This window comes from Copadichromis virginalis, linkage group LG3 (genome assembly GCF_057382275.1).
Source record: "Copadichromis virginalis isolate Kocher_CV1m ecotype Utaka linkage group LG3, C_Virginalis_male_GT1.1, whole genome shotgun sequence".
Lineage (NCBI taxonomy): Eukaryota > Metazoa > Chordata > Actinopteri > Cichliformes > Cichlidae > Copadichromis > Copadichromis virginalis.
In genome coordinates, this window is record NC_140620.1 from 36,976,665 (window position 1) to 36,992,836 (window position 16,172).

The 16,172-nt window shown below is 39.7% G+C and overlaps 1 long non-coding RNA gene and 1 pseudogene across 2 annotated transcripts; both read right to left on the reverse strand.

Annotated features, from left to right (window-relative positions):
* Positions 1-7,463: 7,463 nt before the first annotated feature.
* LOC146714511 (uncharacterized) lies at positions 7,464-8,066 on the reverse strand. Its single transcript, XR_014918823.1, has 3 exons — positions 7,956-8,066; positions 7,725-7,793; positions 7,464-7,565 (listed from the first exon to the last, which is right to left on the reverse strand). It is a non-coding gene; the product is annotated as an uncharacterized LOC146714511 (long non-coding RNA).
* Positions 8,067-9,141: 1,075 nt separating this feature from the next.
* On the reverse strand, positions 9,142-14,849 carry LOC146714512 (uncharacterized; annotated as a pseudogene). The gene is made up of 9 exons (XR_014918819.1): positions 14,755-14,849; positions 13,653-13,688; positions 13,340-13,446; positions 12,867-13,026; positions 11,928-12,194; positions 11,527-11,805; positions 10,353-10,441; positions 9,691-9,747; positions 9,142-9,560 (listed from the first exon to the last, which is right to left on the reverse strand). The product of XR_014918819.1 is annotated as an uncharacterized LOC146714512 (transcript).
* Positions 14,850-16,172: the final 1,323 nt, after the last annotated feature.

A 16,172-nucleotide genomic window follows, 5' to 3' on the forward strand; every position in this document is an offset into this window, starting at 1 on the left:
TGACACACCTGGGCCCTATTTCAGGAAGCCGGTTTAGTGCAAACTCTGAGTTAGGGCTGCTCAATTAATCGAATTTTAATCACGATTACGATCTGGGCTTTCAACGATCATTAAAAATGACTGAGCCGATTATTAGCCCCTCCCTAATTTATCCGCGACACCTTAAAGGCCGGTCCGTGAAAATATTGTCGGGCATAAACCGGTCCGTGGCGCAAAAAAGGTTGGAGACCGCTGATTAAGAGGACCCGAGGGAAGCTCGGAAAGCTAAGCAGAAGTTATTTGGAGAGTGACTGCCGTTGGTTGAAAAGAGAGTTTATTTATTTATTTTTTTTCTAAATGAAGAGAGTTTAAAAAAAAAAAACTTCAGTGGTGTTGCACACTATTTTATATTATTTTTTTAAAGTCATTGTTAACCCTTTAAAGCCGGTCAGAGCAGCACGCTCCGTTTTGCGTAACTATTGTTAAATCCCTGTAGAACCTGAACCGTGTAAGCTAGCGCAATAATTTGTTTTGCATATGAAACCGGAGGAGTTGTACTTACATCTGATGCCATCAGCTTGTCCTCGGTCACGGTTTCGTTCCACATATAGCTTTGCAAAAATTGCATAAAAAGCGCTTGCAGGAACAAAAACATAATATTCCAGAAACACGCTTTGCCGTTCCTATCAGCTGTTCGTAACACTTCCCACAGTGAAATGATGCACATGCTGTTTTCTTTGCAAATTTGCATCATAGGATTGTTTTTTGTTTTTCCTGCAGTATATAAAAATTGCTGTATCTCCAAAATAAAACTATGAAGACACTCAAAATAAATTTCCTGTGGTGGGAAACTATTTTTTGCAACTTTATTGTATTTAAAGTTTTGAGGGATAAACCTCTTAAATTTCTCCAAGTAGAAATATATGTAAACAAAACAAAAGCGATTTTCAATTTTTTTTGTAGTTTATTGCACTTTTTTGCAATTTATCTAATTACTATGGACTTAATGCATACATATTATTAAAATATGGGCTATAACAGTTGTATTGATGTATAGCAACTTGAAATGCTCCCACAAATGGCATGTAAACAACATACAGCCTGTAAAAAAATAATATAAGCCCTGGTGGACTTGGTTCTATAGTAGGTCTTAAAGGGTTAAATAAATATCGTCAAATAATCGTGATCTCAATTTCAGTGAAAATAATCGTGATTATCATTTTTGCCATAATCAAGCAGCCCTACTCTGAGTAAGTATACCCTGAGTTAACGAAAACTCTGGGTTTTCGGTTTCACAAAGCGAGTTTAGATTAATTCTGAGTGAGTTACTATGACGACACACTCCATGAAGCTAACCTGCTCCCTAGCAGGTTTACTTCAACTAACCCTGACTTTCTCTGCCTCTTTGTCAGAAACCTGACTGTAGGAAGTGTCAGACATGGCCTGCCCCTTCCTTTTTTTTTTTTTTTTTTTTTTTTTTTTTTTTAAATGACATCAGAAACAGCAGTATGCGACATTACGTGATGGCAGAGCTTCAGTTCATCCTTTGTCATTTTTTTTTTTTTTTTAATAAATAGGACAGGGGGAATGAATGAGAGAAAGAGGGGGAGAGAAAGAAAGAAAACCAAAGGGGAGAAGAGACGGTGAGAAGGGGGGGGAAGAGAGAGAGAAAAAAAAAAAGAACTCCTGGGTCACCTGTATGGAGAAAAAAAAAACAAACAAACAAAAAAAACAAACAGAGGAGACAGCAAACAACAAAGAGCAACATAATAATAGAGAAAACAAAGCACCATCACAATAAACTAGCTAGTCATAGATATCAATATTTACTAAATAATAAACGATATTGTGCAGCACGCAAGATAGACAGCGCACAGTGTGCTTTGAGGCAGCAGCCAAGAAAGCTTTAGTCCGCGTCTGTGAATACCCATGTGTGCATACCTGTGTGGATCAGCATGCTTGCATTCCAAAGGTTTCTCCATGTAATGATCTGCTAGGGAGTGTGGGGGGGCCACAGCCCCGTCCTCCAGGGTGTGAAGCGGGTATGGAGGAGATCAAAACTCCAGACATCCAGAGGCCCCCAGAACACAAGAGACCATGGAAGACCAACAGAGGGGCAGCCGCGCCACTGTCCCAGTAAGAGCTGAGGAGAGTCCCAGATGAGGGCTCGCCCAGCAGCCGCGGAGCAGAAGTCAGGGGGAGTTGCAGTGACGTGCCCGTGAGCTCCGCCGGCCCCCAGCTGTGCCTGAGTGACCGAGCCCCAGGCCGAGAGGCCGGGGGCACCCCACCTCCAAAGGGGCCCGAGTGAGCCCCAGGCCCCAGGCCCCGACAAGCGGCCGCCAAGGAGTGAGCCGGTATGTACCCGGACGCCCACCCCCAGACACAAAGAACCACCAACACACCGACACCTGAGGGAGTCCGCCACCGGCAGGGGAAGTGGTGGTGGGTGGAGATAGGCCTCCAAACCTTGGAGGGCCTGAGGTGTCCCCAGAGAGGTGGCGTCTGATACCCAACCTGACATATAGACACAGACATACAGGCACACACAGACACAAACATCCATTCCCACCCTCATGCTCTCATATGCACTTACTCCACACTCAACCAACGTGGAGACAGACATAAAGAGACGCTGTACACACAATCACACTCCCCAAGCGTACTCTACAAACCGGGTCTAGGTACCCTTGCCCCTGGAGGGGGGAATTGCACCCAGACCCAGGTGGTGTTACCCTTTTCCCTGCGGTGGGGAGAGGCAGACCACCCCGACTCCGCAGCAGCAGGGAGGCCCCACACCCCAGACCGCAGTCGGACGGCCAACTCCTCCTACTAGCCCTCCCGCTCCAGCAGGCCGCAGAGAATGGGGGTGGGCTGCCCCTTCCTTGAAGAGCCAGTAGATGTTGAAGCCCAAATTCTCCGCAGAGCTCTCTGCCGGGAGAGAGTGATTAGAGCGCGTTCGGACATTTTATCATTTCCTGGTGATCTCCTGTGTGAACGTCACCGTTTTTCAGCACAATCTATAATTCATTTGAATAACATCCTCAGGCCTAATATTGCTCATGTGACACATCGCGGACGTTCTCTCAGTTCTGTACATATTATTTGTATTGCACTTCGGTTTTTTGCAAACGGGAGCTTTCTGTATAATATTGGTGACGCTGAGCACGTTTCCAAGGCTACCGTCTGTCGGGCAGTCAGGAATGTTACAGTTGCACTGAAACATCTCCTGTACTCGTTTGTGGTGTTCCCCAGTCACAGACCCACAAGATTCATCAAAGAGGGATGCCACAAAATTGCAGGTATCAGGATGAACAAAACTCAATTCATGATGTGGTGATACTTGAACTACTACTTAAATTTTACATTTATTCTCACGGTTCCCAGGCGTGATTGGCTGTATAGATGGCACTCACATTCCAATCATTGCTCCTTCAGTAAATGAAGGAGACTATGTGAACAGGAAGTCTTTCCACAGCATTAATGTACAGGTACATGGTTCCCTGTAGCATTTCAAACTAACAAATTATTTCATTATAGTAATGGATGCTAATTTGTGTTCTCTGCACTGTGAAGATCATATGTGATGCTGCCAACATTATCACAAATGTGGAAGCCAACTGCTCAGCCTCTGTGAGTGGTGGTGGTGGAGGACCCCCACCTGTTTTTCGGGCCTCCGCTTTTTTTTCTGTTGGCTATAACGGGTCACATTTGAGCATACAGAGTAAGCAAATATGTACTTGTAATGTGCTCAGATAATTTCAATAAGTGCTTACAGAGGGGAAATTAATGTAGCCTCTAACTGCAATTGATTTACATGGGACAAACAGACCAAGCACTATGGCTCATAATACAATTACACCTTACCTGTTTGGACTATATTTTTATATTTCATTTTTACTTGCTGCCAGGAACGTTTGGGGCCTGTTGGGTTGCACCTGCGCTCACATCACATCACAAAATGAAATGTATAAAATAAAAAATAAAATATAATAAAATAACGTGTTAAATGGGTGGAAATCCCTCGATCAATGTTTAAATTAACACTCACGCATTGACTCTGTCGGCTTTGTTTTGCCATGCATGCTCCCTTCCTTTTGCAGCTGAGGCTGTGTTACTTTTTTCCCGCAAAATTTGCATGTTATCGGCATATGCTGCCATCAGAATTTCGGCCTCAAGCGCTGTAAAAGACATTGACCGCGCCTTCTTTCCCTCTTCTTTCCCTCCGTTGTGTTTATCATCAGCACCGACACATTAAACTGCTTAAACATTATAAATGTCTTCAAGCTCACACTGAGGCCTGTGGGGCACTCTCAGCCACTTAGACAGTTCACACATTTATGTGTATTTGTACATGAATATTTCATACTTTAAGGGTGCCTGTTTATTTAAGGGAGATGAACAAAATACATTGGAATTGTACATAATCACATCACAGATGATAAACTAAATAGATTTTAAGTAGATGCTTGTGCATTCTTAAAGTCTCATATGTTGCATTGAACTATGTGATCTATTCAAAGCCTCCCAGTCAGTGCTGTTCTCCATGCCTGTCTGACTGTACACGATGTTATTAGCACAAACACTTTAAAGGTATTATTTAGGACTTCAGCAATAATACAGACAGCAATGTAGTTAGCAATAAAACAGTTTAATTGGGAATTAACAAACAACAAACAAACTTCTGTCTCCTATTTTTTGTCACACAGGAAAGAAGCATCAATATCTGATGAGAAGACATTTCCTTTTTGGGGGTTTTTCAACAGGAGATGAATATCTCTAACAAGTTGATTTGTTCACATTTTCACATCTTCATTTTTAAGTGAAATGTGCATTTTGAGTTTATACACTATATGCATATAAGGAGCTTTAACACCAATGATAACTACCCTCATAAACACTGCATGCATACAGCATTCAAATGGATTTAAACTGCAGTAGCTGCATAAATGAGGACCAATGAACTGTTACTGTTTCCTTCCTGTCACAGATGTAGTCACTGAGTTTGCTGCTGCTCCTTTGCAACGAGATGATGATACACTAAAGACTGATGCACAAAATCTATACACTGCTTCAAATATACATTGAATACATTTGGTGTGAAGCCCCGTATCAGCTGATGAACACAAACTTCATACTTACTGATGTTCATGTAAATGTTCACAGCAGGTGTTGGTAATCCATGCACTTTCACAGAAGTGAAATGATTAACTAAAAATACTTTTACATTGTAATCAACAAAGCAGAGTGTCACTAATTCAAAGTATCTCATTAAACTAATGCAGACTCCTTTAACATATCTTTACCTTATGGTGAAATTTTAGTTTGGTCATAAGTTCACTCACAGGAAGTAAGCGCGCACAAGTTAAAAAGGAAATGGTGTCCTTAACCAGAAGTGACTGTGAGACAAGATGAAGTCCTCTCTCAGCTCCTCTCTGTTTTCTTACAAGTATTCGTAACTACTGTATTAATAAATAATGAAATTGTTTTGCAGTATTCAGTTACTCAGTAATGTTGCTAAGATTGTCTAACTTTATAATGACAGTCTGTTCAAACTTCAGGAGATAATCATTTAGTTTCAAAAACAGAAAGAAACTCAATGACAAAAATCTGATTAATGACATTTACAAACATTTCACTCTTGTACAAACTGTTTTCAGTGAGATCAGATGAAGTAAATTCAGATGATGAAACTCAGTTACACAGCTACATTTTTGCATAGCAGAGCACAGCTGCAAACACAGCAGCTGTTTATAGACTTGAATGTGTCTTACAGAATTAGAGGTATACGTATCACAGATCAAATAAAGGAAGCAACACAAGAATCAAGGCTGAGTTGCCATGGAAATCTGATTACGTACAGTTACTAGTGAAATACAGTTGTGCTTACTTCCCTCCTCGCTTCATAAGATGGTGGACTCCAGCTCATACTGAGGCGATTTGCCACAGAGTGTCAAGAGGAGGGAATGAGAATCAGCACCGACAGCTCTGAGCTGTGATTTTCAGCTCAGAAACGATGAAGTTCTAACTGTGGTTTAGGGATGAGTTGTGGCCCAAAACACAGGCGAGTGTGGAGTGAGAGATTGGCAGCAGGATTGTGTGATACTGGATGATATACAGTGATGGACAATTTCGACACATGTTTAAATATTATGAGAGAGATTATTATAAAAGAGCTGTCATGAAAAAAATGACCTAAAACTCATTTTGAACCTTTTAAAAAGATGATTAAAAACATTTACAATAAAATTTGAATATTTATAAGAAATCAAACAAAATGACAGGAGAAAGAGTATGTGCAGTTATTTGCACTGCAGGATTAACCTGGTCCTGGACTAGTTCTTTTAAACAGTCATACAAGACATCTGATGTTTGCCTGAATAGGAAGTCTCGCAGTGTCACTTCTCATGACATGGATGAAGTGCTGCACAAGATTGTCTTTTGGAAAGTGGAGAATCACACAGGGTGATCTGCAGGTGGTTCTTGTGGAGTCTTGTTTTTTTTTTTGTTTTTTTTTCCATTAAATGGATTTTTGTGGCTGGGTCAATCAACCACTAAGATGACACTAAGAACCCAAATTGACAGTATTTCTGTCCTGCCTGGAAAGGCAGGGCTCAATGTCTACTCACAGTTCTTTAGTGACACACAAAACTCACACCATGCATAGACATCCACTGCTGAGTTAGTCTGCAAGGTGGCTCTTACTATATGTTAGTTAAAACTCTGTGCTCTGGACCATATACCATATGCTCAATAGTGCAACGGTGGTCTCTCGCCACAAGGGGGATCTCCCACACAGTTGACAGCCTTTCCAACAATTTCATTGATACATACATATGAAATGAAAATACACATTTGTGCTAAAAGTTCTATGTCCTATTTTACTATTTGTACATGTTTACTTTTATGGCTAAAAGTCTAGATTTTGCCATTTGGACTTTTTTTCTTTTGTTGTTGTTTTTTTGTTCATTTAACTCTGTTTCACAAGTCTGACACATTTATTCAGCATGTAACAGCTACAAAAAACTGATCTATGGTATATATTTGAAAGAAACATAAACTCAGACTATCAGGATCTTTGAATTCAAAATCTCCTTTTCACTAAAAGTGACTTCAAGTTTTTAAAAGACTTTAAAGAGAAAAAGAGAGGGAAAAAAAACAGCGCTGCTGTTAAGATTTTAGAGCTGTGGCTGAATTTGGATTGACATTATTGTAGTCAGAGCTCTCCTCTGGGTCACCACGTTGCCCTGTTGAGGTGATCAAATGAAAGCATTTCAAAACAAACTCCCTCTGTTTTGTCCACAAATGCATTTATTATCAGTGAGAATAATTACCAATGTATATTTTGCATTTCAAATCTCACATTTTGTGCACTCACTTGTCTTGTTAATGACTTTGAGAATCCCAGATGTGACATTGGTGTAATCACCTTCTGCTGGACATGAAATAATAATCTGATTGACTTTCATGTTAAACACAGTTTTTGTATCATCATCCAGCTTCCACAAGCTCTATATTAATGAAAGTGTAAACTTTACCATTTTCAGTGTTTTCACATATTCTGACTGTCTCATAGACACAACGATCACCTGCAGGTCAGAGAAAATCAGTCACCTCATGTCTGTGATACTAATTTAAACACAAATGTTCTTGCAAATAACATTTATATTAAAAGCTGCAGCAGATGTAATAAGTACAGTCTTGTTGCAAATAGCATCAGAAATTTTGAAACTACATGAAAAACTAACCATGAAGAAGAGAGGAGTACACTTGCTGCTGATCTTCATCCCGATTGAGCGTCTGCTCATTAGCAGCACCTTTATTAAAAATTATAAACAATATGTTTGTTTTATGTTCTTGTGGATTATACATTCTTGTGAACAGTTCACAATTCATGACCCTATGCTGCATCTGTTTATTTAGTCATTTTAAAAAATAAAATATCTAATATCAGAAGAAGAAAAAAAACAAAGTCTCACCTTTCAACTTTTTGCAGCAATACAACAAGAGCAGGAGGAAAATCAGTGTAATTCCAGAAATTAGTCCAACGATCATCAGAACAGGAAACAAAGAGATTTCAGCAGTGGGGACATCTGCTGTAGTTGAGAAACATATTTAAAAAACTGGACTGAATAAGTCTGGACTGGACTATAAGTTATTATAATAACATGAGAGAAACAGATAATACACCAATGTCTGCCAGGTGCAGCCCAAACACTCTCTCCTGTGTAATTTACTCCCCATAGAAACGTTAAGCTTCTGTTTCAAATCATACTTGGGTATTGTGTCAGCATTGTGCTCTTTTTTTTTAGTCTTTTTTTTAGTCGAGTTAGTCTTGCGAGATCTCGCAAAAGTCCGTCTTAATTTTTTTTTCTCCCATGACCCCTGCGGGGCTCCGTATTAGTCCCACACATGGGAAATTTTTTGGTCACGGCACAAAGTACAAGACGTACCCAGAACCGTTCCCTGTGGGGCCTCCGTACTGCAGACGACCCTGTCCGACACACAGCCCTGAGTTCTTACATACTGTGGTCGGTCGGTGAGGTAGTTCAGTATCCATGTAGTGAGGTGATGGTCCACTTATGTATTCTCCAGCTTGTCTTTTAGAATTGTGGGAAGAATGATGTTAAAGGCAATGGAAGAATCAATCAAAGAACTTGATTCTCACAGCGGTCTTCCGGTGAGAGAGGAAATGACGTAGGAGGTGAAAGCACAATACCAGTAATATTCACCACCTCCAAGCCTCCCTACTCCTCGCCACCATCCTAACTCTATTTTCCTCTCTTCTCAGTTAACCTTCAGACGTGCCTGCCTGTAAATCACTTTCACTGTCTAGGTACACAACCTCGTAACCACACCACCCATGCCACACCCTAGCATATTCTATGTCTCCCTGTGCAATATACTAGTGTGTGTTTGCAATAAACCCTGTTAAATGTTTTTGCCATTTCTGCCGTGGTTCTCGGCGTGCATTGTGACAGTTTGGTCTTGCTTTATATGCATTCATGGCTACATATTTATCACTGTTTCTTTGCAGGTTTGAATTGATTGAAAATTAATTCTAAAAGTACTACATCTATTAAATAGTATAGAGTATTGCAGGGAGGTGCTGGTGAAGGATGCTTTATTATGTCAAAATTTCAGGACACGCCAGGATATGCAGGTATAAAATAGCTCTTATTAATCACTTTATTGGTGTTAAAATACGACGTTAATCACTGTCAAACTATGATACCTTCATGACATCATGTGACATCTTTCATGAACTCAGTGAAAGAAATGACAATAAATCATGCTTTTTGCAAGCTGCCAGAAACAAAGTACCTCGTAATGCATTTGAAAATAATATGACAATAACACAATAATAAACAAAACACACAAGTCTTTTATATATTCTTAAACTTCAAAAACAGTGCAATCTCCATCTCATTTTCTTTTTCCCGATGATTTGTTAAATTCAGAAGAAATCAGTTCTGCATTGTCCTCCGTTCAGTTGATTTTTGCAGAAAAAGTACAATTACCAAGAACTGCTAGTCTTACTTCAGAATAAACTGTTTCCTCAGCTGCTGCAGGAGCTGATTTTCCTGCAAATGAAGAAAAGGGTGACTGCTGGTGACATTAAAACTGATGACTGCAAAGCTTTCATTGTTTTTGTTTTTTTTCTTTGAATTTCCCAATAAGAAAGCAAAACAAATAAGGTACTACTTTACTCACCTTTGACTCTGGCTTTAGCTTCATTGTGGGAGATCTGTGCGTACAACACATTGCCATCTAAAAGAGGATGGACAAATAATCAGGATCCAAAGAAATGATGACGTGCTTTAATTTTCTTGACATTTACATTTTCTTTCAGTCAACACCAAACCCATCACATGAACTGACTGCTGGAGCTTCTTGCTCTAAAGAATAAGATTTTATGATAACTTTTTATCGTTCATTTAAGTGTCAGATCAGTGCAACCTTCCTTCCTTCCCTGGTTAGCAGGGCCACTGTCAGTGGATCCTTCCACCCTAACACTAAACTACAGTATGTTATATTTTTATAACATAAAATCCTTACCTTCCTTAGTGAAGTTTTTAAGCTCAATCAAAGAATATGTGAAATCTCCAGATTCAACTAAAAGAGTTACACATTTATACATAAATGATCATAATCACAGTTTACACATGTATAATTCACTGCATATACTTCAGCATTTTGTGTGTCATCGTGGTCTTCGACTGATTAATCGAGACAAGCTTCACCTATACAAATCAACTAAATGTTAGATTAATGATTAAAATTTCTATATTTGGATTTGATCATCTTTTAAATAAACTAGCCAGAATGTCACATGCATAACAAAATTAATAAAACTTATTGTGGATAAGGCTGACCTGGGAGAGCAGGAGCATGTTGACCATTTTGAGATTCATCCTGGTTGATCATGTGGTTCGTTGCAGAGCTCTGATTTGTGCTCCCAGTTCTGGTGGGACACATAATGTAGTAAAACTTCAAAGAAACACAGGATGTAATTCTAGTTTGATAAAATGGGAGAGGGGAGATTTGAACCAACCTCATAAGGAAGGAATCTGTAAAAAAGACAATTGCATTGATTTATTGTATTGTGTTACTGGTGCAGTAACAGTACATGTAGTCTTCATATGTGGTTCTGGATAACTACATCATATTCAGTCTAATATTAGATGGATAATGGTCTCACCCCTTGAATATTTGAAGTAATACAACAGCAGAAGAAGAAGAAAAAGTAAAACTCCACAAATGAGTCCAATGATCAAAGGAGTGAGAAATGATGAGTTTTCAGAGTGTGTAATAAATAACAGGTTCTAATAAGATGCTGTCATGGTTCAGCTCAAAAGGCATGATAATAATAATGGAAGAGGCACAACTTCAGCCAAAAATGACTTCTTTTTTTTTAACAATAATTAACTTGTTAGTCAGTCATTAGCCATTGTGTCAAGTAAGAAAGCTGAGACACCCAGCTCGCAAGTGCTCCACAGAGACTGTCCATGTTCTCCTAACTTCACAAATTAAAACCAACCTATCAGAACCTGTGCTATTGACAAAATCACTTTATTACAGCTCTTTGTCAAATGTACAGACAGTTGTTTTATGAGCTTGTTTAATAGAAAAATGAATATTGTAGTTAGAAATATACACTATACACTTACAAAATGATATGTTCTTTTAGACTTAGAATTAATCTCTTAAAAATACATAGGAGCACACACTGGTTTGTGAAAGTTGTCAAGTTGCACTGCCTCCTTGAGTACAGTAGTCGAGATGGACCATTCTGCCTAATCGCTGTTTATGTATGTGGCTAGAAACCAGCCATATATGCAGAACGGTAAGGGTTGAGGAGAAGAGAACTCTATACCAGCTGAAAGTTCATGACACAAAGTGGTGACAAACTGTCTACAATGAGGCTACTATCAGCTGCAGCTCTTTGTCTGACTAACAATGTAACATGCTTTGTAGACCATTGAATCCATCCTGTGCTGACCATGATGACATTTGTCAAATGGAGATCACACAACAAACATGACTTACTTGATGCTGACAATGTGAAGGCTTCACTCCACTCTGTTGAAGAATATGAGTCATCTCTGCGTCGATTCTTACACATGTAGTCTCCACTGCTGGACTCAGAAACTCTGAATGTCACATCATTATTGTGTGTCCACTGTGTGGGTGTCCTGGGTCCTCTCCATTCATACTCCCACTCAGTGGTTTCACCTCCTTCCTGCACCTCACATGTCAGAGTGATCGTCTCACCTCTGAATATCTGAGGCCAGTTGGGTTGTTGTTTTACAACAACTTTATTGGAAACTGTTCACACATATTAACAGTTGAGATACAAACAGAAACATGAAATCAACACATAAAACTTATCATTGTACGTTTGATAATCATGAGTGAATGTATATTTCAAACTAAATGACTGAACTCACAGGTTTTCTCAATGGTGACATCATCACTTATACCAGTGTAGTAAACTGGGTTTCCTCTTGTTCCTCTGCAGCTGTAGATTCCTCCTTCAGATACTCTGATATCTCTGTTTTGTTGATCTCTGATTTTACCTTCAGAGGTTGTTTGGGTTCGTCTGAACCACTCATATTTCCATCCATCAGAGCTCTGCACAGAGCTGGTCAGTGTCACACTGCCCCCTACTGGTATGATTGTTGTTGCTGCTGTCAGTGTGGTCTTGGGATTATCTTCTGTTACGCCAAACCAGAAAAAACTAAATCAGGTTTTTTTTTCTCTTTCTCTCCAATTACAGAATCATCCATCCACTCTCTTCTACTTATACAATTCACGGTCAACCCACGCAGACATTGGGACACCATTCAAATTACACACAGAAAGGCCCTAGTACCCAGAACCTTCATCTTGTGAGGCAACATTGCTGACAACTGTTTTGACCATGCTGCCTGCAATTGGAAAAAATATTCTCAGTCTCTGGCTCAATATGGGATTACTGTGACAATTATTCAATTTAAAAATCTCTAAATCAGCAGTGTAACAGTTTTTCAGTTGACCTGAAAAAGTCACACTGAATGTAAACTAATACAGTTACATTCACTGCTGAAGGAAACACAATGATGGTTGAAGAGGCATCTGTCTGATTTCAGTCAGCACAATTTCTGTAAAGCTTCTGATGTTTCTTTTTTCTCTCTCTTTTAAGTGAAATTTTATCTGTAATTGATATTATTACACATTAAAACACACACCTTTAGTAATGGTAGATTACAGAGTCTGTCACAATTTTAGCATTGCTTATAATGTAAAAAAGGTAAAATACAGTAATGTAAGTCCAGTAATTTATAATAAATAAGTATTTGCAAAGAAATCATACAAATATGTAGTGGTGATGTTCATTAAAGATTTACCTAAAACAATTACAGAGACAGTATTACTGTTCTTTGTCTAATGTGAATTCTTCCTGCGACCAGAGCACTGATATTCACCACTTTGACCTGCAAATTGAATTTCAAAAAGGTGGATTTTGTTCAGGTTGTAGGGAACAAAGTCTCGACCACCCTTGTTGATAACTGTGGCTCAGGGGGTTGGGAATCGCATCTGTAACTGGAAGGTCGCCGGTTCGATCCCTGGGCTCTCTGTCCTGGTCGTTGTGTCCGTGGGCAAGACACTTTACCCTACTTACCTACTGGTGTTGGCCAGAGGGGCCGATGGCGCGATATGGCAGCCTGGCTTCTGTCAGTCTGCCCCAGGGCAGCTGTGGCTACAACCGTAGCTTGCCTCCATCAGTGTGTGAATGTGAGAGTGAATGAATAGTGGCATTGTAAAGCGCTTTGGGTGCCTTGAAAAGCGCTATATCAATCCAATCCATTATTATTATTATTTTGTATTCCCAGTCAGTGTCTTCTCCTTCATTCATGTCACATATGAACATAGCAAATTCTTGGATGAGAAAACTGGACCATCTGGGTTCAATATTTAGCACAGCATCTAGATTCAAACACAGCCACACCATTAGAAATGTAAAAGATGTTTATGTAGGATGTAGGGTCTGCATGTTCATAAAATAAGAATTATGCCGAGAATTAAAAAAATAAAAACAGAATGGAAATAACTTAAGAATGATGCAGTATGTCAAAATTAACCTTTGCTATAGAAATTATTTAAAAAATGAAAACAAAAAACTGTTCAGTCACCTTGAGCATGTCCAGTGCACAGGAGCGTACAGAGCACTACAATAAAGACAGATACTTAAGACATTATCAAACTAAAGACACTCAAATATTGCATAAATAAAACAGTGCTGATAATGACCCACAGCTTTTTTTACATCTTGGCTCATGTGATGAGGCACATGATCCAAAGTGAGTTAACGACCTCCTTAAGCTGGGCTTGCATCGTGCGATTTTTGGCCCATTTTGAGCCGATTTTTTAATCGTACGACCGTTTAGGTGATCGGCCCGATTTTGGCCTTCATCATGCATCGTGTAGTATACGTGGGGTAACAAGAAGCAATTAACACCTCACGACCAGCTCCCGATCATCAATCGCTTGGTCGGAAGGATTTCAAACCGGTTTGAAATCCTCATGACCGTCGTGAGGATTTCAAACCGGTTTGAAATCCTCATGACCGTCGTGAGGATGTCACCGCAGCTGCTCACACTGCGCATGCGCAAACACATAAATGTTGGTGAAAAAGACGGAGCAGCACAGCAGTGCAGCGTGTGATCTGGACACAAGCGATGGAGACACTTGTAGAACTTTGGAAAGCTCATCCGAGCCTTCAAAATTATCACGACCACAACAACCGTGAAAACAGTTGGAGTTACATTGCTGCTCACTCACAGCTGCCTGGTCAATGTTTTTCATTAGCAATTTAGCAAAGTTGATGGTGGTGGTGTGAGTCTGTGTGACTGAAAGACAGAGAGGGAGAGCGACAGAATTTCTGTTATAACCTTAATTTTATGGAGGCACAGTGTGAGCACTCAGGTCGGATCAGAGCATCGGGCCATATAGTGTGAGACCCTGCATCGTGACCTACGAACTTCTAACCCCTGCGAGTCAATCGTACAGTTTGAGCAGAAGCTGAATAATGCGACTGAAAAAAATCGCACAATGTTTGCCCAGCTTTAAACGAGAACTCCCACCGGGGAGACTCAAATATGGCATAAACAAAACACTCAGGGTTTTACCAGTGCCTACTATGATTGGTACAAATGACTGATGCTCTGTTCTTCTTACTAAAACATGTTTATGGATCAGTATGAATCAAACAATAGAAGTCAGTGATGTACTCACAGAATAGGCCCAGCTCACAGAGCAAAGTGGCTCCCATCCTCACATCCAGCAGTGACACGTCTGAAAACTTCTACAACTTTCTGTAAAGAGAGAGAGTGAAGCAGCAGCACAGCAGACACCAAAGAGCTGTAACATACATCTGCTGATTGCTCTCAGATAAACATGTTAAATACTCTTTGTCATAAACAATTAGTAGCATGTCTTTTTTTCCACAAATGCAGTTTTTACATAAACCACTATTCAAAGCTAAGATTAGCTAACTAACTGAACCAAACCAGATGTAAAAATACCTCTCCAAATAAACAATAAATCAATTTCCATCTAAAATGAGAAAGAAATCTGCCCATGGTGCACTCCACTTAAGACAGCCAGGACATGCTCCAGCCCTCCTGAGACCCAAAGTTTTAACATGGTAAAACATGGATTCATAGACGATTAAAGCATCGTTGACAGATATGTCATACTCACTTATGGTACTGCTCACAGCAGTTGATGGTAATCCATGCACTCTCTTAGACAAAAATCCTGAGCTTCGCTAATGTGATGTATCCTATTACTCCACTGCAAACTCTTTTATAATACAATTCTGATTTGGTCATAAGATCTCCTACAGGAAGTGACTGAGCTTGAGAAAAATAAATACAGTGTCCTTAACGGAGTTAGAAGAACAGAAGATTTCTGAAAAGATTCAAACATACAGCTCTGCTATCACTTCCAACATAAATGAAGATGGGAAACTAAACAGCAGTGACATTTGTAAGGTTACTGAAGTTGGGTTAGGTGGTAGCCCACACCCCCCGCGCACACGAACGCACGAACACATCCTCCAACCACACACACTCATATTTTGCTCCATTGCGGTTTATTTCACACCTCAAACATTTAGTAAACAATTAAGCAAATACAAGTAATCTGCAGGTAGTAGGAAAATAAACTACTAACTCTTTTACGCTGCGTCCACACCTACACGGGTATTTTTGACAACGCAGCTGTTTTGTCCACACGTAAATGGCGTTTGTAATCACCAAAAACTGAAATTTTTTAAAACTCCTTTTTTGCGTTTACGTGTGGACAAGGAATACAGAGTTCGTCATGCAACATCAAAGGTATGTGCCTTTTTTCACATCGCCACGTTATTGTTTACATGAGATGAATTGCTATCAATAAATTTTTCAAAAAATGCCTCTCTGTGCAAAATGGGTTCAAAACATAAACAACTGTTGGATACTGTTTGTCCGTGATTTAGACAGGGGGAACAAATTGTGGCAGGATCAGCCTGATATTATTTGTATCCCGCTGTAACTTTACTGTATAAAGAGCTAACAGCTCCAAAATGTCCAAAGTAGTTAGTCATTACAACAACATGTGTGTGTGAACTAAAAATCAAGAATGTGGGATACTGTTTGTCTGTGATTTGG